Source organism: Typopeltis vanoorti, chromosome 12 (assembly GCF_054136105.1).
Source record: "Typopeltis vanoorti isolate ZY-2024b chromosome 12, IOZ_Tvanoo_1.0, whole genome shotgun sequence".
In the NCBI taxonomy this organism is placed as follows: domain Eukaryota; kingdom Metazoa; phylum Arthropoda; class Arachnida; order Uropygi; family Thelyphonidae; genus Typopeltis; species Typopeltis vanoorti.
In genome coordinates this window covers 83866541-83892888 of record NC_143560.1, presented here as the reverse complement: position 1 = coordinate 83892888, position 26348 = coordinate 83866541, and the positions used below count along the sequence as shown (strand labels likewise).

Below are 26348 nucleotides of genomic sequence, written 5' to 3'. Positions count from 1 at the left end.
GCCAAATTTTGAGCTTTAGACATGCTGTCTCTAGAGCACGTTGCTCAAAGTCTTCCATATAAAAGTTAACTATTGGGGGGGGAAAGCGGTGAGCCCATGGCTGTGCCTTCTTTTTGAAGGTAAAAATTGTTTTGCCACACGAAATATCCGGAGCTGAGTATGTGGGCAAAGATGGCCGTGATGTCGTGTGGAAATATGTTCTGCAAGAGTAAGATAGTATCATTGATTGGGACATTGGTGAAATGGGAAGTTATGTCAAAGCTGACTAATAAATCTTGGTCATTGAGTGTAATGTTTTTAATTTTATTAATAAAATGTTGTGTCTTTTTTATGTAGGAAGGGGACTGACCTACCAATTCCTTGAGTGTGGCTGCTAATTTTTTGGCTAAGTGATAATTTGGGCTGTCAATTCCTTCAACAATCAGATGTAGTGGTGTGCCTGGTTTGTGTATTTTTGGCAGGCCATAAATTCTGGGTGCACGGGCATAATGAGGTATTAATTTTTTTTGTTGTTTCTTCGGGCCATGTGTGGACGGATTTGATTAATTCAGTTGTTTTCTTTTTGTTACAGTTTACCATTTGGTAGGTACTGTGGTCCGATATCAAATGGTTAATTTTTTCAAAGTATGTTGTATGGTCTAAAAGGACAGTGGCATTGCCCTTATCTGCTTTCGTGATTATAATGTCTTGGTTATTTTTTAAGGATTTAAGGGCTAGATTTTTGGTTTTGTTTGAGTTGGTGTTTAGTTTTTTGTTTGAATTTAGTATACACGAAGTTTCCATTCGTATTTTATCAGCCAAATTGGTGAGGAGGGATCTTAAACCTCTCTCGATATGATAAACGATATCAAGTTTGTTCACTGACCTCGGAGCAATGGCATAGTTCAAACCTTTCTTTAGCAGTGAGAGTTCACCTTTGGTGAGATTGTGGTTTGATTGGTTGATAACCAAGCTGTGGTGTGATGGTGGTTGGTTGCTCCTAACTTCGTTTGTGGGCGATTGGCTGCTTCTTATGATGTCGGTTTGTGATTGGCTGTTTCCTTTGTTATGGCATCCTGATGGTCTTGTGCTTTTCTGTTGTTGTAGGGAAATTTCATTACTAATTTTTCTTTGTTTTTCAGTAATAAGTGCTTGGCTGAGTCATCTGTGATCCTGTCTAAAATTACTGAAAAACAAAGATAAATTAGTAATGAAATTTCAAGCCCCACAACAACAGAAAAGCACAAGACCATCAGGATGCCATAACGAAAGTAACAGCCAATCACAAACCGACATCATAAGGAGCAGCCAATCGCCCACAAACGAAGTTAGGAGCAACCAACCACCATCGCTCCACAGCTTGGTTATCAACCAATCAAACCACAATCTCACCAAAGGTGAACTCTCACTGCTAAAGAAAGGTTTGAACTATGCCATTGCTCCGAGGTCAGTGAACAAACTTGATATCGTTTATCATATCGAGAGAGGTTTAAGATCCCTCCCCACCAATTTGGCTGATAAAATACGAATGGAAACATCATGTATACTAAATTCAAACAAAAAACTAAGCACCAACTTAAACAAAACCAAAAATCTAGCCCTTAAATCCTTAAAAAATAACCAAGACATTATAATCACGAAAGCAGATAAAGGCAATGCCACTGTCATTTTAGAACGTACAACATACTTTGAAAAAATGAAGCATTTGATATCGGACTACAACACCTACCAAATGGTAAACTTCAACCTCACAAAACATAACAAAAAGAAAACAACTGAATTAATCAAATCTGTCCACACGTGGCCCGAAGAAACAACAAAAAAATTAATACCTCATTATGCCCGTGTGCCCAGAATTTATGGTGTGCCAGAAATACACAAACCAGGCACACCACTACGTCCGATTGTTGAAGGAATTGACAGCCCAAATTATCACTTAGCCAAAAAATTAGCAGCCACACTCAAGGAATTGGTAGGTCAGTCCCCTTCCTACATAAAAAAGACACAACATTTTATTAATAAAATTAGAAACATTACACTCAATGACCAAGATTTATTAGTCAGCTTTTGACATAACTTCCCTTTTCACCATTGTCCCAATCAATGATATTATCTTACTCTTACAGAACATATTTCCACATGACATCACGGCCCTCTTTGCCCACATGCTCAGTTCCGGATATTTCGTGTGGCAAAAAAATTTTTACCTTCAAAAAGAAGGTACAACCATGGGCTCACCACTTTCTCCCCTAATAGCTGACTTTTATATGGAAGACTTTGAGCAACGTGCTCTAGAGACAGCATGTCTAAAGCCCAAAATTTGACTCAGATACGTCGAAGATATTTTTGCCGTTTGGCCACACGGTCGCGAAACTCTAAATACATTGCTTAGCCACCTAAACAAACAACACAAACATATCCAATTCACCATTGAAATGAAAAAAAAACAACTCTCTTCCTTTCCTAGACACACTTGTCGCACGTCTTCCCTCTGGCTGTCTTTCCTTCTCAGTTTACCGCAAACCTACACACACAGCCCAATACATATACAAAAATTCTTACCACCACCCAACACAAAAACTAGGTGTCATAAGCACCCTTAAACACAGAGCTCTAACTATTTGTTCTAATGAACAAGCTCTAAACCAGAAATACAAGATCATCAACCAAACAGTTATAAAAAATGGATACAGTAGAAAAACTATTCATAAGATCCTCCATAAAGATACCAGTAAGAACAAAAAAGATTTCAAGAATGCTATTGCCATTCCTTATGTTAGAGGCATTTCTGAAAAAATAGACAGAACACTATGCAAATACAACATTAAAACCACCTTCAAACTCCAAATAAGTTAAGACATCTACTCAGTTCTTCTAAAGATCATCTTCCACACCTAGCCCACGCAGGGGTATACAAAATACAATGCACATGTAACATACCATACATAGGGGAAACAGGGCAAACTATCCCAATCAGACAAGATGAATACAAACGACACATTAAATACCTCCATTTTGGAAAAACCGGTCTTTCTGACCACGCACTCCAAACATACCACAGAATAGATTGGAAAACTACCAAGTTCTTACACCGCACCAAAACCTGGTTTGAGAGAAAATTTAAAGTCGTGAAATGCTCAAACACAACCCAAATCTCAACAAAAATGATGGCCTAACCATTTCAAGAATGTGGAGGACCCATCTACAACCTGCATAACAACCTAAACTGGCCATAGAAAAATCCCACTAGAAGAAGACAACCTGGTGAAGTGTTTGTAACATTCAAGCAACTGAAAGAAATCATATTATAACAATCAGAACTGTACAAATCCAGAAGAATATTAATACATGAAGACTTTAGCAGTTTATTGTAGTTCTATTTATTTATTTTTTTATTTTATTTTATATATTTATTTTATCACTAGAGGTCTGGCAAGAAAAAGGATTAATTAACTACGTAGATTTAGTTTACCGGTATACAGGGCTAGAGCATGTAGCTTGGTTCCTTATACGCTTGTATTCTTCCAACGATGACCTCGATACAGGGGTCGAAACTTCAAGTTTTATTTTATTAGGAATTAATAAAATAATCTGTTCAACATGTGTGTTTTTGTGTCGCTAAATTTATAAATATGAATGCTGATCACCATGTAACCTTAAAAGAAAGAATATATATATAAAGATTATATATTGCTACTATTATTTGCCTTGGAGTTTCATCATCATTTGTTAATGTTTCTAAAAAAAGTTTTCTGTTCGTACGGGCAAATGTTTTCCTATAATTTTTATACATGTTCTATAACCATAGTTACAGGAATCTTGTTCCTCGATAATTTTTGCAGTCATTAGCTCAGGGTGGACAGGGATACACAGCGTGAGAAAGGTGGATGCTCCAAGAGGAGGTGAGAGAATGTGTAGGCAGGAAAGTAATGAGATGATCAGGGATCAAAAGGAAACAGATGGAATTGCAAAGGGTTCTAAAATGAAGAAGCAGAAAGGGAAATGGCCCCAGTCCAGCATGGAGAGAGATCACATCGAGTGAGTGGTATCAGTGGAACTAGCTGTAGATCCAGAAATGAGTTGTTGTGTTTGTATACCAATGCTAGAAGTATAAGAAACAAGGCGGATGAAATGGTTGCACTAATTGCGTCTGTGCACCCAGAGATTGTCGGAATAAGTGAGACATGGTTAGATGAGGATGACATCCTGACAGGAATAGAGATGGAAAGGTATGATGTGTTTCGTGAGGATAGAAGGGATAAAAAGGGAGGGGGAGTGCTATTGATGATAGAGAAAGAGTTATGTCCATACAAGGTAGAGATGCAAGAGGGAAATGGGGCCAGTGGTTTTGAGGCAGTATGGTGTGAGATAGAGGTGAATAGAATCAAATACTTGGTGGGATGTTGTTATAGACCTGGTAATGTGGATGGTGGTGATAGTGAAATGTATAGTCAAATAAGCCAAGCAAATAAGAAAAGGGTGATCATTATGGGTGATTTTAATTATGGCAATATAGACTGGAATGAAGAGATAGCAACTGGAAGTAAAGAAAATGAGTTTCTTGAGTTTTTGAGGGATAACTACCTCAGACAGTATGTAACAGAGGGCACAAGAGGATTAAGGGTCTTGGATTTGGTCATCTCATCGGAGGATGTAATTATCAATGAGGTATCAAATCATCCACCAATTGGTGAAAGTGACCATGAAGTGATTACTTGGGTGGTTGCCAGCAGTGCAAGGACCCCTGTGAAAAAAGGGTATATGTGGAACTACAAGGGGGGGTGATTATGAAGAGCTCAGGAGACAGCTTGCAGGTGTAGCATGGAATGAGGAGTTAGCTGGAAAAGAGATCAATGCAGCTTGGGGGATTTTCAAAAAATATTTAGTGGATGCAATGTCTAAATGTATACCACAGGTGAGAAGGTTAAATAAGTTAGGTGTGAGATGGATGAATAAAGAGATTAAGCATGCAATACAGAGAAAAAGGGCATTGTGGAGGCAGCATAAGAGAAGTGGAAGTAACCAATTTCATGAGTTCTACAAAGACCAGGCAAGGAGAGTGACTTGGTTGGTGAGAGTAGCTAAAGAGAGGTATGAACAGCAGTTAGCTAATGAAGCTAAAAAGAATCCTAGGGAGTTCTTTCGATATGTAGCCAGCAAAAGAAAGAATGATTATGGAAGGATGACATTGATTGGAGGAAATGGTATAAAGACAGCTGTTGCAGAATGTGTGGTGGAGATACTTAATGAGCAGTTCATAAAGATCTTTCAATCTTGTGAATGTGACTTCATGGAGAGATTAAGAGCAGTTGATGATGGGGAGGAGAGACTGACTGTAAGTGAGGAAGAGGTGTTTGGGGAGTTGAGTAAACTAGATGTAAATAAGGCTGTGGGACTTGATAATATATCACCGCGTATTCTGAAGGAATGTGCCAGAGAGTTGACACCTGCCTTGACATATTTTTTTAATACGAGTCTTGCACTTGGTCAAGTCCCTAAAGAGTGGAAGGAGGGCAAGATTGTACCACTTCATAAAGGAGGTGATCGAACTCAAGCATCAAACTATAGGCCTATCTGTGTGTCAGGTGATGTGGTTAAGTTGTTGGAGAAGCTTGTGAGAACTAGGATCCAGAGTTGGGTTGACAACAATGGTATAATCTTTGATGGACAGCATGGATTTGCTAAAGGGAGGTCGTGTTTTAGTAATCTACTTACTTATTACAATAAAGTGACTGCTTCCTTGGACAGAGGAGAAGGATACACAGTAATATATTTGGATTTTGCAAAAGCTTTTGATAGAGTACCTCATGATAAGTTGACAGTCAAACTAGAGCAGATGGGGTTGGATATTAGATTAGTGCATTGGATTGGAGACTGGCTATCTGATAGGTATCAACAAGTTGTGTATGGGGGTGCAATATCCAGGAAAAGGAAAGTCACTAGTGGAGTGCCTCAGGGATCTGTTTTAGGGCCATTACTATTTAACTTGTATATTAATGATATTGGCAAAGATTTGGAAGGAGATATTCAGTTGTTTGCAGATGATGCAAAGTTGGGACGAACCATAAAGAGTAGTGAAGATGTTGTGGCCTTGCAAGAAGACTTGAATAAATTGAGTGATTGGGCAAGCAAATGGGGATGTGAGTTCAATGTTGCAAAATGTAAGGTTTTAAAATTTGGAAAACAAAGATGGGATGCAGAATTTATGCTTGGTGAGAATATATTGTTGGAAGTAGAGGAAATAAGAGATCTGGGAGTGATAGTGGATAAGGATCTAAAATTTAGGGGACACATCGCCAAAATTGTGAAGACAACACAAAGACTTCTGGGAATGATGAGGAGGACACTGACGTGTAGAAGTAGGGAGATTCTTGTTCCATTGTATAAGGCTTTGATTAGGCCACACATGGACTATTGTGCCCAGATTTGGTCACCTGGTTTTCAGAAGGATGAAGAGATGTTGGAAAGGGTCCAAAGGCGACTGACTAAGGTAGTTTCTGACCTCTGGAATGTCGAGTATGAGGAAAGATTGAAAAGATGTAATTTGCAGAGTCTAGTGGAGAGAAGGAAGAGGGGAGATATGATAGAGACCTACAAGTTGGTAAGGGGTTGTTATAGGATCAATGGTGGAGAAGTTCTACAGAGAATAGTGGGAGATCAGGGGAGAACCAGAGGTCATGCCTGGAAACTGTATAAAGAGGGTGTGAGTAGGGGAGTGAGAGGCAGGTTTTTTTCGTGCAGAGTTGTGAATGATTGGAATGCCTTGCCTGAGAGTGTGGTGTCTGCAAGGAGTTTGAATGTGTTTAAGACCCGGTATGATGAGATGTGTGTGAGATAAAAGGACCTCCTAGATGAGTCTTTGACTCCATGAGGTCTTGTTTAATAATAATAATAATAATTACAGATGCTTTTTTATAAATAAACTGGATGACTTTCTGCCAGGATTCTAGTGGGGCTTCCTTCATCTCATATTATATGCAGGAAATATAAGTCTGGATCAATGCGTTTCATAAACATATTTGAATGTTTCTGTGTTAATATTATCTTCTCCAGGGAATTTATTGTGTATATCACAATGTGTATAGAAATTTTTGTATTGTAGTATGTGATCATAAATCACATGTCGTGAAAATCATGAACTACTGTAGCCATTATCAGTTACATTGATTCTTACACTCTGCTGTTTTATGATTCAGATTATTTAATATTTTATTAATTTATTGGATTGGATTTCATTAAATTTCTCTTTCTAGGTTAGATATGAAATTATTCCGACTTTCTCTGTCTTTTTATAACTTTTCATTTAGCCATAATTTTCCTTCTGTTTTATTCAATCTTATATTTGGTTGATGTAGTTGATAAATACCCGTTGAAAGCATTTTTTTATGTTAAATAATCCTAGAAATATTTTCATCCTATTATAAGTTCTCTTTTATGGTACCATTGTAAACTGTATGCTATTTACTCATTATTTATAATGCCTGCTTGGTTACTGCTTGTTTACTGTGCCTTTGAAATACCGTTATTCTAATTAGCAGTGCGCGCATTCTCTCTCGTAACCTTTTTTGCTTATACTATTGCGTACTATGTTTATCTACCTTTCGCACTACGAATCTTATGTCTATGAATACTAGAAAATTTATTTTTATTGAGACTGTGCCACTAATATCTTTTAATTGGCATAAAACTCAGTAATACGGCCAGTTGATTCCTCTCTCTCTTTCTCTAACACACATTCTTTCAGTAAAACTTTACACAAACAGTTGTGGTCTATTTGCACTTAACTATACGCTTTGGCTATCTCACTTGGTTTCCCGCTCACAAGTCTGATATTTTTTTTAGGAACAGTGCATTGTAAAATAAACAATCAGGCGACACTCTATTGACATATAATTAAAACACATTTATTTACATTTTAAAATAAAGTACATTAAATAAGCAATAGGGAGGTTACTCTTCTCTCTCTACCTATCCTTTTGGTATAAAAAATAAACTTTCTCCTTTCAATATTAAATGACTAAACAATATATTTACTTTGTTACTTCTCTGCTTAAGAAAAATAAATTGCCAAGACTGATTTACTCATAAAGGGATTAGCTAGCTATGGCAAGTTATCTTACAATTAATATTCCAGTTAACAACAATTCAGAGGACTAGAGATTAGCTAGTTATGGCAAGTTATCTTGCAATTTATATTCCAGTTAACAATAAATCAGTGGACTCTCTTATAGATATTTCTTATTACTGTTGTAATAGATTTCATGGTATTGATATGAACACATTTGTCCTTAGGTGAACGGATGAGAGTTGCTAATTTCATATAAGGTTTAAATTCTATGAAGTGCCCTGTTCTTGCCATCAAGTCTACTACAGACAGACAGGAAGAACTGTGGACATCCATCTCAGTGAACACAAAAAATATATCCGACACTGTCACTATGGCAAGTTGGGTCTGGCAGACCATGCTTTGGATACCCCAGCACACAGGATCAATTGGAAAAAAACAAAAGTAATGCACAGAAGCTTCTACAAGTCAGAGAGGTTGGTCCTGGCATTAACAGAAGCCTTAAAACATACTCCAATCCTTAACAAGTATGGCTGTATAAATCTACCAAAGATTTGGGAGACAGTCATCCTAAGACCAAATTAATATTTATTACTTGTATTTTATTTTATTTTTCAAACTTTCTAAGACTATTATTTGGACTACTATTTTCAAAACTTTGAATTTTTAAAAATTATTTATTTATTTATTTTTTAACCTAGGTGTCGTCCTATTAGGACTTTATTTTATTATTATTATTTTTTATTTTATTTTATTTTTTTAACCTAGATGGCCCCCTATTAGGACTTTAGTCTTGAGTTGCAAGCGGCAATTACTTATACTAGCCCCACTGTTACACCGGATTGTGGTTGTCTTGCAATTGTAACAAACTTTGTGTTGTGCGCTCTGAAGATGCTGGATATAATACCAGCAAAATATTAGCTCCTAAGTTAATAAATAGTTATTTTCTTATCGATCTGTGTTCATATCAATACCGTGAAATCTATTACAACATGTCTGATGAACACATAAGCCTATCCATGCATTTCTTATTACTATTTCTTATCAGTCCATCTATGATATCTCCTAGATTACAGAAAGGATGTACATTAGAGATTGGACACACTTATGGAGGCTCTTTGTCATGACACCTTCCAGAGGTCCTTCATCAAAGTCACTATGGTTTTTCTTTTATCACAGTCCTTAGGTTTCCATCCGGAGAGTCTTGTTTCAGGGGGGGTGCTTCATTGGAATATTTGGCGGGTCTTGGACTGCAATCTTTCCGGTGCTCAAAAGTTCAGGCAAGAAGTTTCAGCATTCAAGCTTGAAGATCGTTCTGTGGTTTTTGGCTTCTGTTGACTTCCTGCAGCACTAGGACATCTGACCGGCACTTGGCATCGGCTGTTCTCCCAATTTTTCTCTGGCTCTCTTCGGTAACAGCGCTTCGCCTCTGCTCCCTCGGCAACTAGATTTCGGCTCTCCTCTGTCAGCAACTGGACCTCGCCTCTTCTCTCTCGGCAACTGAACGTGGGCTCTCCTCTCTCGGCACCTGGACTCCCCTCGACTGCTTCTGGTTCTCTGCTGATAACTGCCCTAGTTCTCTGCCGGGAACTGCCTATGATGTTCAGCTCAGCCCTCTTTTATTTTCGCCTTTTCGGGACCTTGCACCAAGGCTTGTAAACCCCGAAGAAATCAACAGTTCTCCTTGATCCTTTTGTTAAAACTGGCCCGTTCTTTTTTTCTCCTCTGTGCACTCTTTTTTCCTTGTCTTGTTGGGCAGCGGAAACTTCTCTAAAACTAGCGGACCTCTTTGATGCTAGTTTTGAAGGTGTTCATGCACAGAGCTTACAGACAACTTTCTCACACACTTCATCGTAAACAACTTTCTTGTGCTCTTATACATAGCTATTATACAAAACTTCCAATAGCAAAGCATTGTCTTTGTTTTTGACATTCTATAAACTTTAGTTAAAACAGTAAATACAATCAATTCCTATAGGGTTATTTACATTAATCTTTAACATAATATACATACAGACAAACAAGGTTATTTTTTTAACAGTTCTCATGAGACTTGACCTCTGTAAAAATCAATGTAAAACGCTTTGATATTTTTTAAGCTACAATCGAGTTTTACACCTTCTCTTCTTTTTGCCTAAGCTTACAATACTGCCTCTTTTAATATTCCACAAATGCTTAACTATTTTTCTTCAGTTGATTCACTGATTTGTATAATTCTGTTAACCTTTTAATTTTTTTTTTTTTTTTTTGAAAAAGCCACTTTATTGTCTTCACATTGAAAATTATCTCTCACAGTGAAAAGTGAAAAATACTTTATAGTGAAAATTTCTTCTGCGATGAGTCTTTGACTCTAGAAGTCTTGTGTTAATGTTGTAAATGGTAATGTTGGTATCTTTTAAGAGACTGATTTTTAAGTAATTTACATTAGGTTTTGCTATCATTATTCTCAGCCATTGTGGAGGATATGAATTGGTGAGACTAATAGAATATGGTCAGTTTCCAATTCAGAAGAAGTTCTCAGAAGTTCATCAGGTTTTCATCAAAATCTGTCAAGAACAGATTTTACTAATTTGCCATTTGCTATTATATATTATTGATCTCTGTTCTCTTGCGTCTAACTGTATATATGACAGCCTTTGTGTGGGAAGAATGTGTTTGTAACTTTAAAATTATAAACTGCACTCCCATTTCTGATAATTGTATGCTCACCATGCATGCTGATAACTAAATTAATTTTACTATTTCTAATCCTAACATTTAAGTCTCATGTCACTTCTAGATAGATTTATTTCATTATTTATTGCAGGAGGGAGTAAAAGCTTTCATTAATTTCTTCACCACCTTCCTCCACTGTATATACAACAATGACATTCAGATAACCTCATTATAATTTAATTTTGATTTGCATTAGTCTTTCATTCCATTAAATATAATTACACTACATTCTTTTCTAGCATTTTGTTTTATTTATTTGTTTCTTTATTTGTTCTTACTAAAGATCTCATCTATTTGTTCATGTTTGTGGTCTGTCCCTTGAACATTCCAGGTAGGTACCAATATTAATTAAATTCTTCTGTTTCCAATTAGAAGAAACACACGTATAAACCACAGTGAAAATTATTTAATTGTAGGCCAAATGCACGATGTGAAAGCAGCTGACGGGCTGGAATTTTTTTTTTTTTAACAAAATGAGAGTGAATATATATATATATATATTGAACCCTTTATAACCTTTATAATTATGAAACCCTTTTATAACCTTTGTAGCTTAAGAATAAATGACATCCTATTCTCTTTCTTTTATTTATTAAATTTTTCTTTGATACATACAGAAAAAATACATATGTTTGTATATAAATAATTATAAACTTCTTTATTTCTTACTGCAACTTGACACTTGATGGCGTTTCGATTCTATTCTAATAAAGTTTGTAGCCGTGATGAAAAATTACTAGAAACTATCTTCATCACGGATTGTAGATGCTCATCGGTCAATTGGGTTCTTTTCTTAGACATTAATTTTCAACTGTGAAGAAAACTGTTCACATATAAATGTACTCCCAAACAAAGCGATTATTCTTATTGCAAAAATTCGTAACTGAGGGTATTTATCTTTTGACAAGTACGAATAAAAGTTAATCAAATCTCTATCTTTGAATAAGATTTATATCACACTGTAAATTAATTAGCTCCATTTGTAGATTTTCTGGTGTGTTATCCGCATTCGTTTTTAATGGTAATGAAAATAATGTAAAATCGGACTCCAAATCATTAAAACTTTAAATCTTTCTTCAAATTCTTGTCGTAATAATGCTATTTTTCTTGCATATTTTTGAGATTTTTCAGTTGAAATAATTGGGCAGGATTTAAGATGTAGGAAATGTACCAAATTTTTTGATTCCAGTTGTGTTTCCCATAATTGCAATTTACCTTTAAAAGCTTTAATACAAGCATACATGTCAGTGATAAGTTTATTCTTTCCTTGCAGCTCTTTATTGAGAATATTTAAATGACTGGTTAAGTCAACAAGAAATGCTAAATCTGTTATCCATGTATCATTACCTTGCTTGTCAATGGTTTTATTTTTTTGTGTCATGAAAATTTTGATTTCATTTATTAAATCAAAAAACTGTTTTAATACAGCTTCTCGACTTAACCACCTCACCTCGTTATAATAAATCATTACTCGCTTTCAATTTCTTCAAGCAATGCAACAAATTTTCGATGGTTCGGAGCTCGTCCACGGATAAAGTTTACTGTTTTCATAACATTATCCATCTGCAATCTTTTGGCACAAAGTGCTTCTTGATGAATAATGCAATGCATAGTGCAAAATTTATTCTGAAATTTTTCTTCTTTCACTATATTTCTTAACTTTACTGCTACTTCATTTTTTTTTACCAATCATAGCAGCTGCACCATCACTTGCAAATCCAACCATTTTATCCCAACTTAATTTATATTTATCTATTACAGTTTTTATTTCAGAAAAAATATCCTGTGCACCAGTTTTTCCTTTCATAGGAATTATTTCTAATCATTCCTCAATTACTTCAAATTCATCAGTAACACCTCGTACGAAAACTGCAAGTTGTGCTATATCTGTGATGTCAGTACTCTCATCAACTGCTATTGAGAATGCTGCAAAATCTATACTTTTTTCTTTTAACTGACATCGTAAATCACTAGCGATTTCGTTAATACGTTCCGCTACCGTGTTGGCTGACAAACTAATATTTTTAAATAATTGTTGTTTGTCAGGACAAAGAAGTTCAGCAGACTTAATCAAACAATCTTTAAGGAATTTGCCATCAGTAAATGGCTTTGATCGTTTTGCAATGATGTGCATGAGAGCAAAACTTGCATGAACTGTTGCTTCACTGGATTTATTTGCTTCAGTAAAAAAATTTTGTTGTCGTTGTAAGCCAGATTTCAGAAACTATAACTTTTCTTCCCTCAATTTGCTTTCCAACATTTCAAATTTTTCTTCATGATTCGTTTCGTAATGGCAACGTAAATTGTATTCTTTTGGAATGGATATTCCCTTATTACAAATAAAACATACAATTTTATTGCACACAACACCACAAAAGTACATAATTTCCCATTTATCTTGAAAAACACGTTCTTCTTTGTCCCACTTTTCTTTTACTCTTTGTTAAAGACAAGGCTTGCAGTTTAATCTCTTAATTAAAATCACTATTATAATTTTATTTACTACTTTAATTCGACAAGATGAATTTTCATATGAAAGCAACAATCAAAAGTTATGCACAATTCTAAACGATAGGTATTGATATAATGTAGATCTAACAACAAGCACAAATAAACAGGTTTTATAAGCTGTACGTTAGTTTGTCTCCATCTATATTGCAATATGAACTGCGCAGCTGTGCATCGGAAACACCAGAACACTGAAGCACCACCAACTGTCAGCTGGCGAACTAAATTTACTGATTGTAAATTGTAGATATGGACTGAGCTTATGCACACATAAGTTCAGTCCATATCTCTGTGTCTCTAAAACTATAAGCACTGTATTTACAACAAATACATAATTGAAATGTATTCGCGGACCGTGTAAAATTGCTTCGGGGGCTGGATGCGGCCCGCCAGTTTGAGACCACTGCCATGGCAGAGCTGTTGTGAACAATCCCCACATCACCCTCTTAATGCCAAATGTCATTTGGACTGGCATCTTTCGCACCATTCCTGGACCATAGATGATTGAAAAAAGGTTCTGTGCAGTGATGAATCATGCTTCCAAGTGTTTCACTCTGATGGCCGTGTTTGGATCTGGAGATTACCCACGGAACAGGTCTGGCAGGACTGCATCATTTCAGCTGTCAAATTTGGTGGAGGCTTGGTAATGTTATTCGGGTGTTTCAGTTGGATAGGGCTTGGCCCATTGGTGGACATGCCCAAAACCTGGACATCTGGACAACTTCATGCTTCCCACACTGTGAAAGTACTTATAGTGACTCTTGCATGTTTCAGCACGACAGGGTTCCATGTCATGCTGCACTACGTGTCTGAGACTTGTTTCCACAAAACAGTGTCGAAGTGATGGACTAGCTGACTCCTCAATCCCATCGAACATCTTTGGGATGAATTAGAATGCCGAATTCTCTCCAGACTACAGCAGCCTTCATCAGCAATGGGGGTAACTGTGTGAGGAATGGAAGAATATTTCTCTTGCAATGTAGCAGAAATTGTTGTACTTGTTGTAATTCAGGCATTTTTTAAAATGCATTTTTTTGATTCCAACTAGGTGTTCCAAATACTTTTGTCAACATAGTGTATTATTATATGTCGGTTCAATTAGTCTAAGGTTAAATGGATTCAATACTTATCATATTTCACAGTAATTGCCCAAGAGAAGTAATTATATACAAGGGTGGTCTGAAAAGTTCTCGGCCTCGACCATAGATGGCAACACTATCAGCAAGATTTTTTTTTTCTAAGTTGGTATAACCGTCATAAGCATCCATGTGAAATTGCAAGTCATTCTATCAAGTAGTTTGTTTTATACAGCTGTCTGAAGCAAAAGTGTTGTCTCTATCCCTTGAAATGGATAAAATTGAGTATTATGCAGTTATAAAATTATTTGTAAAAGAAGGTTTAACTCCAAAAGAAATTTATTCGAAGTCCATAAAAGTTTATGGGCATTCTTCTCCTTCATTTTCGCCAATTAAGAAATGGGCTGCTGAGTTTAAATGTGGTCATACAAGCCTTAAAGAAGATCCACATGAAGGACGTCCAGAAAGTGTAACAACTCCCAAAATAATTGGTCAAGTGCACAATATATTATTGGATGACCAGCAAGTCAAAGTGCATGAAATTGCTGAGACTATAGGCATTTCAAAAGAATGTGTAGGATATATTTTGCTTGAAGAATTGCAAATGAAAAAACTTTGCACAAGATGGGTACCGAGCTTGCTCACAGCAGATCAAAAATGCATTCGCATGAAAATCTCTGAACAGTGCTTGGAGTGTTTTAACAAGAATAAAACTGACTTTGTGCATTGATTTATTACTATGGATGAGACTTGAATTCACTTATTAAACACCAGAATCCAAACAGCAGTCAAAACATTGGACAGAAGCCAGTTGTTCAGTGCCAAAAAAGACAAAGTTGGTTCCATCAGCAGGAAAAGGCCCTGACATCGGCGTTTTGGGATGCTAAAGGCATTTTGTTAATTAATTATCATGAAAAGGGTAAAACAATAACCGAGGAATATTATTCCGATCTTTTGACCAGACTAGACAAAAGCATTCGTGAGAAAAGACACGGTTTGCTGAAGAAAAAAATCATCTTTCATCAGAACAATGCACCTGCCCACAAAGGTGTTTTGACAATGGGAAAATTAAGAGATCTGCATTATGAATTGTTGGAACATCCACCCTATTCCCCAGATTTGGCTCTGCTGACTTCTATCTCTTCCCAAAACTGAAACTCATCCTTGTTGGTCAGCGTTTTTTTTTCTCAAATCAAGAAGTGATTGCAGCTGTAGAGGATTTTTTTCAGATCTTACCAAGAACCACTACAGGGATGGGATAATGGTGCTGGGGCATCACTGGAATAAATGTATTAGTCTTAAGGGAGATTATGTTGAAAGATAAAAATAATTTTGAAATTATAAATTCGTTTTTTCATTGTTAGGCCGAGAACTTTCCAAACCACCTTCATACGTCAGACGTACACACAAAAGGTCAAAATCTATAGTATATCAATGCCATAAGTGAGAAAGAAGAAAGATAGCAGGATAATTTTGTTGTGTTTCTTGAAACTATAGCCGAAGGTATAGTCTTTGGGATAGCCAAATTAAGGAAGGCTGTTCCATTCATAATTATGCTATCCTGTTTAACTCTAGAACATTAGTATGATATAATTAGAATACTATTAACAAATATTGATGGACATTAATTACTATTAAAAAGTTATAATTTGTAAAAAAATGTACTTGAAAAAAGCAATTAGTTGATAGTGGTAACAGTTTAAAATTGTAACAGACATCACAACGAACTAAAGTCTTAATTGCCACCTAAAATAAAAAAATGAAGAGAGTTGTTTTAAAATTACTCTCTCCCAGATTTTGATACAGTCATACTTGTTGAGGTTTGGGAAATGTTTTAAAACTGCTACTGAATGTAAACACAATCTCTCAACAAATATGGCCATATCAATTTATCAAAAATCTGGAAGTCAGTCATTTTAAGATTAAGTTATGGCTAAAGGAGCTATGCCTGCTCCCTTCGGAAAATAAAAGCTGTTAGAAAATTTATATAATTAATTTAGTTTTATTTTCTTTTTATACTCCGGTGATCTGAATTGTGCACTGTAGTCATTGTAAAACTTCTCCATATTTGGTCATTTCTGATCTATTTTCTATTTGAGATACCTCTTCATATGAGGATATACCAAAATCTTAAGAAGATTTTGGTACATCATCCTCATTCCATTCCTCTTGAATATTTTCTATCTTCCTCTCATTTAACTATTCTTTGAAAATAATTACCATATTTTTCGGCTTATAAGACGCACCGTTGTATTGCATTTTTCATGTTGTATTTTTGGAAAAAAAAAATTCTTTGTAGTATAAGATGTACAACGTTTTAACAATAATATTTTTTTTTTACCTTTGAAGTCAACAGTCTTGTTTGAGGGCACATCAAAAAGTCAGAGGCACTTCATCCATATGAGCTATCTGTGAAAGTTCAGGCCTGGAAAGTGACTATCATGGTAAGGAAGGCAAAACTTAAGTATTCCTCTTCTTCCTTTCCAAGCTTATAGGCCAAGTGGCACCTGTTCTGGACTTAATTCCATCTTTCTAAGGGTCTTCCTCTGCATCGATTACCTTTTGGGTGATTTAGAATTTGTTTAGGTATTCTGCTTCTATTCATTCTCAGTACATGTTCTTTCCATTTTTCTCTATAGCAAATAACTGTTTCATTTAGCTAGTTTGTGATTCCAAGTTTATTTCTTATTTTGCTACTAATTATTTCATCTATTATTGTGACTCCTTCAGTTGTGTGCAGAAATTTAATTTTGGATGATTCAATTCTTCTTTCATCTCCTTTTTTTATTGTCCATATCTCACTGCCATAAAGTAAGGTAGGTTTAGCTACTGTATTATCAATTCTTATTCGTGTGTGTTTTTGTGCATAGTTGGGTTCGAAAATTTTATTTATGATGCTTGTTACTTTTAAAAAGTTTGATGTCTTCGGTTCTATATCATCTTCATTTTCATATGACATTGTGCATCCTAAATATTTGAATGCATTTACTTGCTCTATTATTTTATTTATTACTATTTTACTTCTTATTGGATTAGCATCTTTGAAGGCCACAAATTCAAAGTTGTTAATGCAATCCTGTTGAGATTTCAATACCATATGTTTTTATCATATTATTTAAACTGTATAATAATTTTTGTAGCTCATCATTATTGTTTTCAAAGATTATTTGATCATCAGCAAAAAGTAGAGTGGCTAATATATTGTTACAATTTATTATGCTTTCCTTCATGCTTACGCGTTGATCAGAATACATTACGAAAAATTATGGAGACAACTACCATGTTGGAGCAAAACTTTAGTTTAATATAAACCAAAATAAACACTCGATGTTTCGACCTTCATATCAAGGTCATCATCTGGAGCATACACATATATACAAAGAAACAAGCTGCACTACAATCTACATGGTTTGCTAAAGTTACTGACCAACCATTACAACAATTATTGGCCTGAGAACAACATGTTTGTTTATATATATATATATATATAACTATGTAAGTATACATATAAATTCCAACCAACTGGTATGGAATAGTTTCCAATAAAAGCTGAAAATTGCTTCAAGTCCTAAAGTATGCTGAATATGTGCCATCCAAATTCTTGGAATTTTTATGCCACCATTATTGTTGAGATTAGGGTGGTTAATAAGAATTTCACAGGCTTTAAATTTTTGTTCATACCAGTTTTTTGTATGATGTAAAGAGCAGGTAATTTTCCAATCAATTTGATGTAGGGTGTTGAGAACATGATCTGAGAGGCCTGCTCACCAAAATTGTTATATTTAATGTGTCTTTTGTGTTCTTTTTTATGTATAGGGATTACATCCAGTTTCACCAATATAAGGTAAGTTACAGGTGCAGTAGATGCAATAAACTCCAGGATATGCCAATGGGAGGAGAGGATCTTTAGAGGAATTGAATATGTTTTTTAATTTTATAGGTAGTTTTAAAGTGGCATTAAGATTATAATGGTGTAGGATTCTATTGTTTTTTTTCTGATAATCCTTTAATGTATGGGATGGCTATGGTTTAACTGTAATCTATATTCTTTTTTGATGAAGTTTTATGAAGAACTTTATTAATTGTATTTTTGTTATAGCCATTATTTATAAATGTGCTGCTAATAATCTTTAATTCTTGTTTAAGAGCTTGTTGATTAGAGCAAATTGTTATAGCTCTTTTTAAGGGTGTTAATGACTCCAAATTTTTGCAAAGGGTGGTGATGTGAGTTAGCATGTATATGTATATATTAGCTGGTATGTGTTGGTTTGCGGTAAACTGTGAAGGATAGACTGCCTGAGGGAAGACGTGTGACCAGTCTATCCAGAAACGGGAGCGAGTTCTGATTTACAATTTCAGTAGTAAATTGTATGTGCTCATGCTGTTTGTTCAGGTGGCTAAGGAATGTGTTTAAAGTTTGTCTACTGTCTGGCCAGATAACGAAAACATCGTCAACATATCTAAGCCATACTGTAGGTTTTAGAGTAAAGGAATCAAGAGCACTTTGCTCAAAAGCTTCTATATAAAAGTTAGCAATTGGGGAGAATACCTTCTTTTTATAGGTAAAATTTATTTTGCCACACGAAGTAACTGGAACATAGTACGTGGACAAAGAGGGCCGCAATGTCAGGCAGAAAGCAATAACTCAAAATCAGGTTTTAAATTTACAATTCAAACTCTCTAGTTATATGAATCCAGATATTTTGAATATGCCTGAAAGAATTACTGACAATTCGGCTGAACATATTGTAGAAAGTAATAAAGAAAAACTTAAGGCCAAATTTCATATTTTAAAACAACAGCGAAATATGAATGCCAATCATACAAATCCAACCAATCAGGATATCTCTTCTCCGGTAAACAACTCCAGCAGTGAACAACAAAGTAGTGAGACAAGGAGCAACCAACCACCTGCAAGCAATAGTCATGTGTTCAACAACATTACTGTCTAGATGGGCAAAGCAAAAATGATTTTATATTCCCCTTTGTCTGGGTAGGTAAACTGATGAATGGGGTAGTTTTGAGCTTTGTTCTTTCCCTTTGTGGACAACATGGTTAGTTGATTTCAGCTGGGAGCAGGATTGCTTTGGATCTTTAGTGCTTGCTGTAGACTGTCTCATCGTATTCTGAGGTTTGCTTGATCAGTGGATCAGGATGAGTGATTGCTCTGGTGAAAAACTTTTCTGCTAGATCATGTAGTATGGGGGGAGGGGAAATGTATGGAAATGTAATATAATATTTTTGTCTTCTGATTGATCTGGGTGTTTCTGACATACCATGGTGTGTCCAAAATCATCCGTAGGCACTTATTTTGAATCCTCTAGAGTTTTAGGATATTAGACTGTGAGGTGTGGCTCCATGCTGGGGAGGCATAGGTATTTACAGGACATATCACCATCTTGTATATTAGCAGTTTATTTTGTACATGCAGTTTACTTCTGCGGTTGATCATGGGGTAATGCTGTGCTATCGCTCTGGATGTCTTGCAGCAGATGAGTTTAATGTGACTGTTGAATTGAAGTTTTTTGTCCAGTTGAACTCTCAGATACATACTTTTTTTTCTGTTTGCCATGGAATCTTTTTTTCCATACAGTTGGATGTCTTCATTAATGAGCATTTTTCTTCTGGTAAAAAGCATAGCTGAGATTTTCTGTGGATTGACCTGAATCCTCCAATCCAAGAACCACTTTTGTTGCAAGAGATGACATGCTATTCTGGAGTCTTCTGACTGCCAGCTTGGGGCTGAATGATCTGGTCAATATTGCCTTATCATCCGCATATAGGGCGGTGATGGTTGTTCTTGGGTTTTGCGGGATATCAGCTACGTAAATCGAGAAAAGTAGGGGCACCAGAAGAGAGCCCTGGGATACACCTGCCAGAATTTTTCGTCTGATGATACAATTCCATTGATTTTTATCTGCGTGTATCTGTCAGAGAGATAAGATTTGGTCAGCCTTACGATGTTTATGAGTATGTTGGCTTTTATAAGCTTGTAGAGTAGGCACTGGTGTCAGACTTTGTCAAATGCCTTTGCTAGATCTAAAAATACAGCTGCAGTGTGCTGGTTCCAATTAAAACCGAGTGTGATGTGTTCTACCAGGCAGTGTATTTATTGTGTGGTACTGTGCTCCTTTCCGAAACCAAATTGTTCATTAGGTATGATTCTAAGTTTCTCTGTTGTATCTTGTAGTCTAGAGAGGATTACTTTCTCTGTGACTTTACCGAGGCTGGATAATAGACTGATGGGCCTATAACTTTGGGGGAGTTGCGGATTATTTCCAGGCTTTTTTACAGGTGTTATATCAGCAGTTTTCCAAGCTATGGGAAAATGTTGTAGTCTGATTATTGCATTTGTTATGTTAACTATTATGATGATCTATGGCCTTTCTGGTGAGAATCTTTATGATTTTTTGGTGATTCTGTCTGGTCCTGGAGCTTTTTTTGAATTTAAGTACTTGATGATATATATTTCTGTCGGATGTCTTTGCTAGATCTAAAAATACGGCTGCAGTGTGCTGGTTCCAATTAAAATCGAGTGTGATGTGTTCTACCAGATTGTGCTCCTTTCGGAAACCAAATTGTTCATTAGGGATGAATCTAAGTTTCTCTGTTGCATCTTGTAGTCTAGAGAGGATTACTTTCTGTGCGACTTGATCGAGGCTGGATAGTAAGCTGATGGGCTTGTAACTTTGGGGGAGTTGCGGAGTATTTCCAGGCTTTTTTACAGATGTTATATCAGCAGTTTTCCAAGCTATGGGAAAATGTTGATGTGGTCTGAGCAGTTCTCTGTTTGCCTTAAAGTACGCCTGCCTGACTTGCGTATGAATATTGTATATGTGACTAATATTCAGGTTTACATACGAGGGTCTGCACTGCTCCTCCAGACTGTCAGCCAGTGCCTCAGCTTTGTCTCTATCTGAGTGTGTTATGCCGTGCTTGGTCTGCATGGGGGGGGGGTCGGTAAGGGTTGATTTTTTTTTCTACGGAGGATCTTCAAGAATTTCCATATGATATGATCAGCTGGGTTTAGGGATGTTAGCTTCTTTTCCCACTCCTGGTTTCTATGTTTTTATAGTGCGTCTCTTACTTTTCTGTTTAAGTTGTTTAGGATCGTTTTGTCTTGTGGGGCCTTAGTATCATGGTACCTCTTCTTGGCTTTATTTTTTGTCCTGATTAAGTTCATAATCTCCTCTGGGATTCGGCTGGTTGAATGAGTGTGTGTAGTTCTGGTGATCGATGCAATTGCTTTCTTGATTTGGTCTGTTAAGCTTTTTACTGCCATGTCTAACTCCTCCTTTTTGTGGATGATAGGCACTGGGTCGATGTGCTCCGGGAGGACTTTGGCTAATTTGTCATGCTATGAATGAGCACAGGGGCTAGAATTGATCTGTTGCGCCTAGTTTGAGCACTATAGGATTATGGTCTGAAGATAATTCGTTAATTGTTTCCGGTTGGTACTGGTATTTGATGTTTTTTAATATGACGATGTCCAGTACATCTGGTCTTCTAATAGGGCTGTAATGGGTAGGCTCAGCAGGTCCAGCAGCTATGGCCATATTGGATGCTGTATAGTGTGTAGAATGTGGCCACTTGGATTCACTGTAGTGCTGTACCAAGCAGTATGTTTAGCATTTAGATTCCCTGCCAAAACTATGGGGTCTGTAGAGCTGAGGATGGAGTCCAGATCTGATATTAATAGGAGTTTGCTGGGTGAGTTGTAAGCTGTGTATATCTTCAGACTTCCTGCATTCTTGGTGTGCACCTGCTCCTGTAATCTCCAGGTTTGTGAGGTGGGTATAGTATTGTGGTTGAGATAGGGCTTGATATAGATGGCTGTGCCTCCCCTCCTCTGGTGCCGAGTCTGTCTGTTCGGTACATGGTGTACCCCCTACGTTTGGGTTATTAGCAGGTCTCAGGTGAGTCTTGTTGATCAGCATTATGTCAGAGTTTTGTCTGAGTGCGAACTCTTGTAGCTCTAGTGTCTTGTTGGTGAGGCTGTTGGTGTTCCAGGTGGCTCTCAGGAGCGAGTTTGGTTGTATTTTAGTTTTGTTCATTGTTGAGGGCTGCTAGTATGGAGTGGGTCCCTTGCAGGAATCTCTTCGTCGAGGATGACGATGGGTTAGTTTGACTAAATTCTTGCAGCATAGTGGCTAATGAGGTGGTGAGAATTGCCGTTATGTTTGGGCTTGTTCGGGTGGTATTTGCTGTATTCTTGAAGCTGCTTCAGTGTAGGTTTTGGTGGTGGTGGTGGTGGGGGGGGGTTGTGATCTTTCCTGACTTGTTTGGTTTAGATTTCTTTGATTTGTAAGATGATCATCAATCTCAACCTGTGCTCTTTGAGTGGCAATGGAACAGGTGACTGGCTTGGGGGGGGGGTCTTGTCTTGTCACCCGCAGTTTTTAGGATGATGGATGCATCCTTTGTAGTTGGCAGGATGGGGGTCCACCGCAGTTGGCACATCTAGCTGTCGTGGTTCTTGGTGTGGTGCAGGTGACGGTTTTTGGTGTTTTTCGTCACATTTAAGGCGTCTGTACTCAGCTTTGCACAGTTTTTGGGCATGGTCAAACTTTTGGCAGCGGTGGCATTGCCCTGCTGATGTTCTCTTTCTGAGTGGTTCTGTGGTTATTCTGAGACTGCAGATGGCAGTTATCTTGTAGATCCATTTCTGCATGTTGAAGACTTCCACTAGGCCTAGTGGCATTGATTGCTTGTCGGATCTGATTATCCTTCTGATCTTGATTGGTGTTAGGCCCTGCTGGGTGAGGTATACTGTGATCTCCTGGGAGGTAATGCCCTCCGCAATTCCCCGGAGTACTACCTTAAGATTTCTTTTGCTGCTTAGTGCGAAGGTGTGATATTGTAGTTTGTTGTTGTCCATGATTTATCTGCCTGTAGTCTTTGACTGTTGTGGGTTGTATTTTTGGCCCAGGAGTAGTCAATATTGACTAGTCGATTTCGGGCGACTGTAATCTATTTGTTTTTATTGTGAAGGATTACTGGAGGGACCTTTTCCTTTTTTCCCAGGGGTGCTTGTGCCAGTGCATCGTCTTCCATGTGTTTTTCTGTGGTCCAGCGTCTTGTTTGTGTGTTCTTCTGTGGGGTCTGTTTGTCTGTGGTCATCGGGTGGGGGATGGGTTGCGTTGTTTCTCTCTGTGATCTCTTCCTCGTCGTCATCGATGTCTTCAAGTTCGTCTTTCTGCGTATACAGGTTTAGTAGTAGTTTAAATAGTTCAAGTGCTTGTTCTCTGTTTAGGTGTTGTAATAAGTCTTTACAGCTCTCCATTTCTAGCATGTGTATGTTTTTGTCACTCAGATGGTAATGCAGTTTCTATATATAGCTTAAACAGGAATGATTAAGCCTTACCTTAGTAGATGTATTCATTATACTTTTAGTCCTTGATTCCTATGGCCCTTTGCAGTTCAGTTGCATGGTTGATCTTATCAGGGTACCAAAAGAATTTCTTCGATTTCTCTGTGCTTCGGAAATCCTTAATCTGCTGCTTGAAGAATAGACTTGTCTCATCGATAATCTTCAATCACTGTCATTATCACTCATGATCTCTGATCTAATCTCTAACCTGATTCCATATCAATTACATCCATCCTTTTAAAACCCATGTGATCAACTTATCAAGCCACACTTTAAATGAAAGTCAACTTACATTACTTGATAAAGGCCTTAACTTCGCATTATCACCTAGAACTGTTAATAAACTGGATTTTATATACCACATAGAAAGAGGCATTAAGTCTCTTCCTATTAGGATAGCTGATAAAATTCGTTTAGAAACCAGCAGTGTTCTGAATAAAAAGAAAACCATATATAGCAATCTTACAAAAAAAGAACTAGCAGCAATCAAGTCATTAAAAGCTAATCAAGATATAATTATAACAAAAATTGAACAATGGTTATGCCACTGTCGTCCTTGACAGATAACTTACATCAATCAGATGAATCAACTAGTCTCCGATAACAGCACCTATCAGCTTGTAAACTGTAATCCAACTAACCAAATAAAGAAAAAACTGAGAAATTACTCAGTTTTTTCTTTATTTGGTTAGTTGGAAAAAACTGAGAAATTACTTAAGTCCGTCACTTCTTGGCCATCAGACACTGTTAAAAAACTTGTACCCCATTACACCTGTTCTCCCAGAATATATGGTGTTCCTAAAGTACACAAATAAAACATTCCGCTTCGGCCGATAGTTGAAGGAACAACCCTAATTATTACCTAGACAAGAAATTAGCATCAACACTTAAGCAGTTGGTAGGTCATTCCCCCTCCTATATAAAGAACACACAACACTTTATAAACAAAATTAAAAACATAACGCTCGGCAAAGATGATTTATTAGTCAGTTTTGACGTGTCTGCCCTTTTCACAAATTTCCCAATCAGTGACATAATTTTCCTACAGAACAAATTTCTGCCTGGCATTACGGCCTCTCGTTGTCCATGTACTACGTTCCGGTTACTTTGTGTGGCAAAATAAATTTTACCTATAAAAAGAAGGTACAGCCATGTGCTCACCACTGTTCTCCCCAATTGCTAACTTTTATATAGAAGCTTTTGAGCAAAGTGCATTTGATTCTTTTACTCTAAAACCTACAGTGTGGCTTAGATATGTTGACGATGTTTTCATTATCTGGCCACACGGTCAAACAAACTTTAAACACATTCCTTAGCCACCTGAACAAACAACATGAGCACATACAATTTACTATTGAAATTGAAAATCAGAACTCGCTCCCGTTCCTGGATACACTGGTCACACGTCTTCCCTCAGGCAGTCTATCCTTCGCGGTTTACCGCAAACCGACACATACTGGCCAATATATACATGCTAACTCACATCACCACCGTTGCAAAAATTTGGAGTCATTAACACCTTTATATTGGTGAAACTTGACGTACAATCCCTATAAATAAGAAAAAGAACACAAACGACACATTAATATAACAATTTTGGTGAAGCAGGCCTCTCGGATCACGCTCTCAACTCCCTACACCAAATTGATTGGAAAAGTACCTGCTCTTTAGATCATACAAAAAACTGGTATGAACAAAAATTTAAAGCCTGTGAAATTCTTATTAACCACCCTAATCTCAACAATAATGGTGGCATAAAAATTCCAAGAATTTGGGTTGCACACATTCAGCCTACTTTGTTTCCAGCATACTTTAGGACTTTAAGCAATTTTCGGCTTTTATTAGAAACAATTCCATACAAGTTGGTTTGTATTTATATGTATATTTACATAGTTATATATATATATATATATATATATATATATATAAACATGTTGCTCTCCAGCCCAATTTAATTTTGTAACCTAATCGATAATAATAGGACTCTAAAATTGATGTAGTAAAGGTTTTTTTTTTTTTTCCCCTCACCAGAGGTCAGGCCAATAATTGTTGTAACAGTTGGCCAGCCTGATGACCTTGATATGAAGGTCGAAACATTGAGTGTTCATTTTGGTTTATATTAAACTAAAGTTTTGCTCTGACACGGTAGTTGTCTCCATAATTTTTCGTAATGTATCCATTCTTTTATGATTTTATCTATGTATATATTAAATAAAACCTGGAAGAAAAGGCACACGTGACGTACTCCTCTAGTTATTAGTTTCCAACTTGATGTTAAATTATTGTACTTCACAGATATTTTATTATCTTGGTATATGTTAAATAAGGCTCTAGAGCAGTGCTTTCCAAACTTTTCATGGTCGTGACACACTTTTAAGACAAACATAATTTCGCGGCACAGTAATTCAGTCTGATGTGCCTCTCATGGGTCACGTGGTCCGTATTAATGCAGACCGTTCAACAGTTGGTTCTTGCGTAGTTTCCTCTATAGTAGATACATTTTTCATCATAAACGTCACCTTCAGCTTTTCTTTTATTAATTAGAAACTTATCCATTTTACGGGTAATTCAACACCAATTTGATAAATAAAACTGCACGAATTTATTGTGAAGTTTTAACAGTAACTAAACATAA

General features: G+C 36.6%; 1 protein-coding gene across 6 annotated transcripts in view; it reads left to right on the top strand.

Moving 5' to 3' along the window:
• The window catches only part of LOC150100946 (uncharacterized), a 322775-nt gene that overhangs the window by 7843 nt on the left and 288584 nt on the right, over nt 1-26348 (top strand). The window contains exon 2 of one of the 6 annotated variants that reach the window (XM_090402232.1): nt 16693-16787. The exons of 4 other annotated variants lie outside the window; for them this stretch is intronic. The gene's annotated coding sequence lies outside the window, so the exon portion shown is untranslated. Of the gene's footprint in view, nt 1-8404; nt 8521-16692; nt 16788-26348 lie in introns of those variants that run through there. One more of the 6 variants, XM_090402233.1, reaches the window with a different exon arrangement.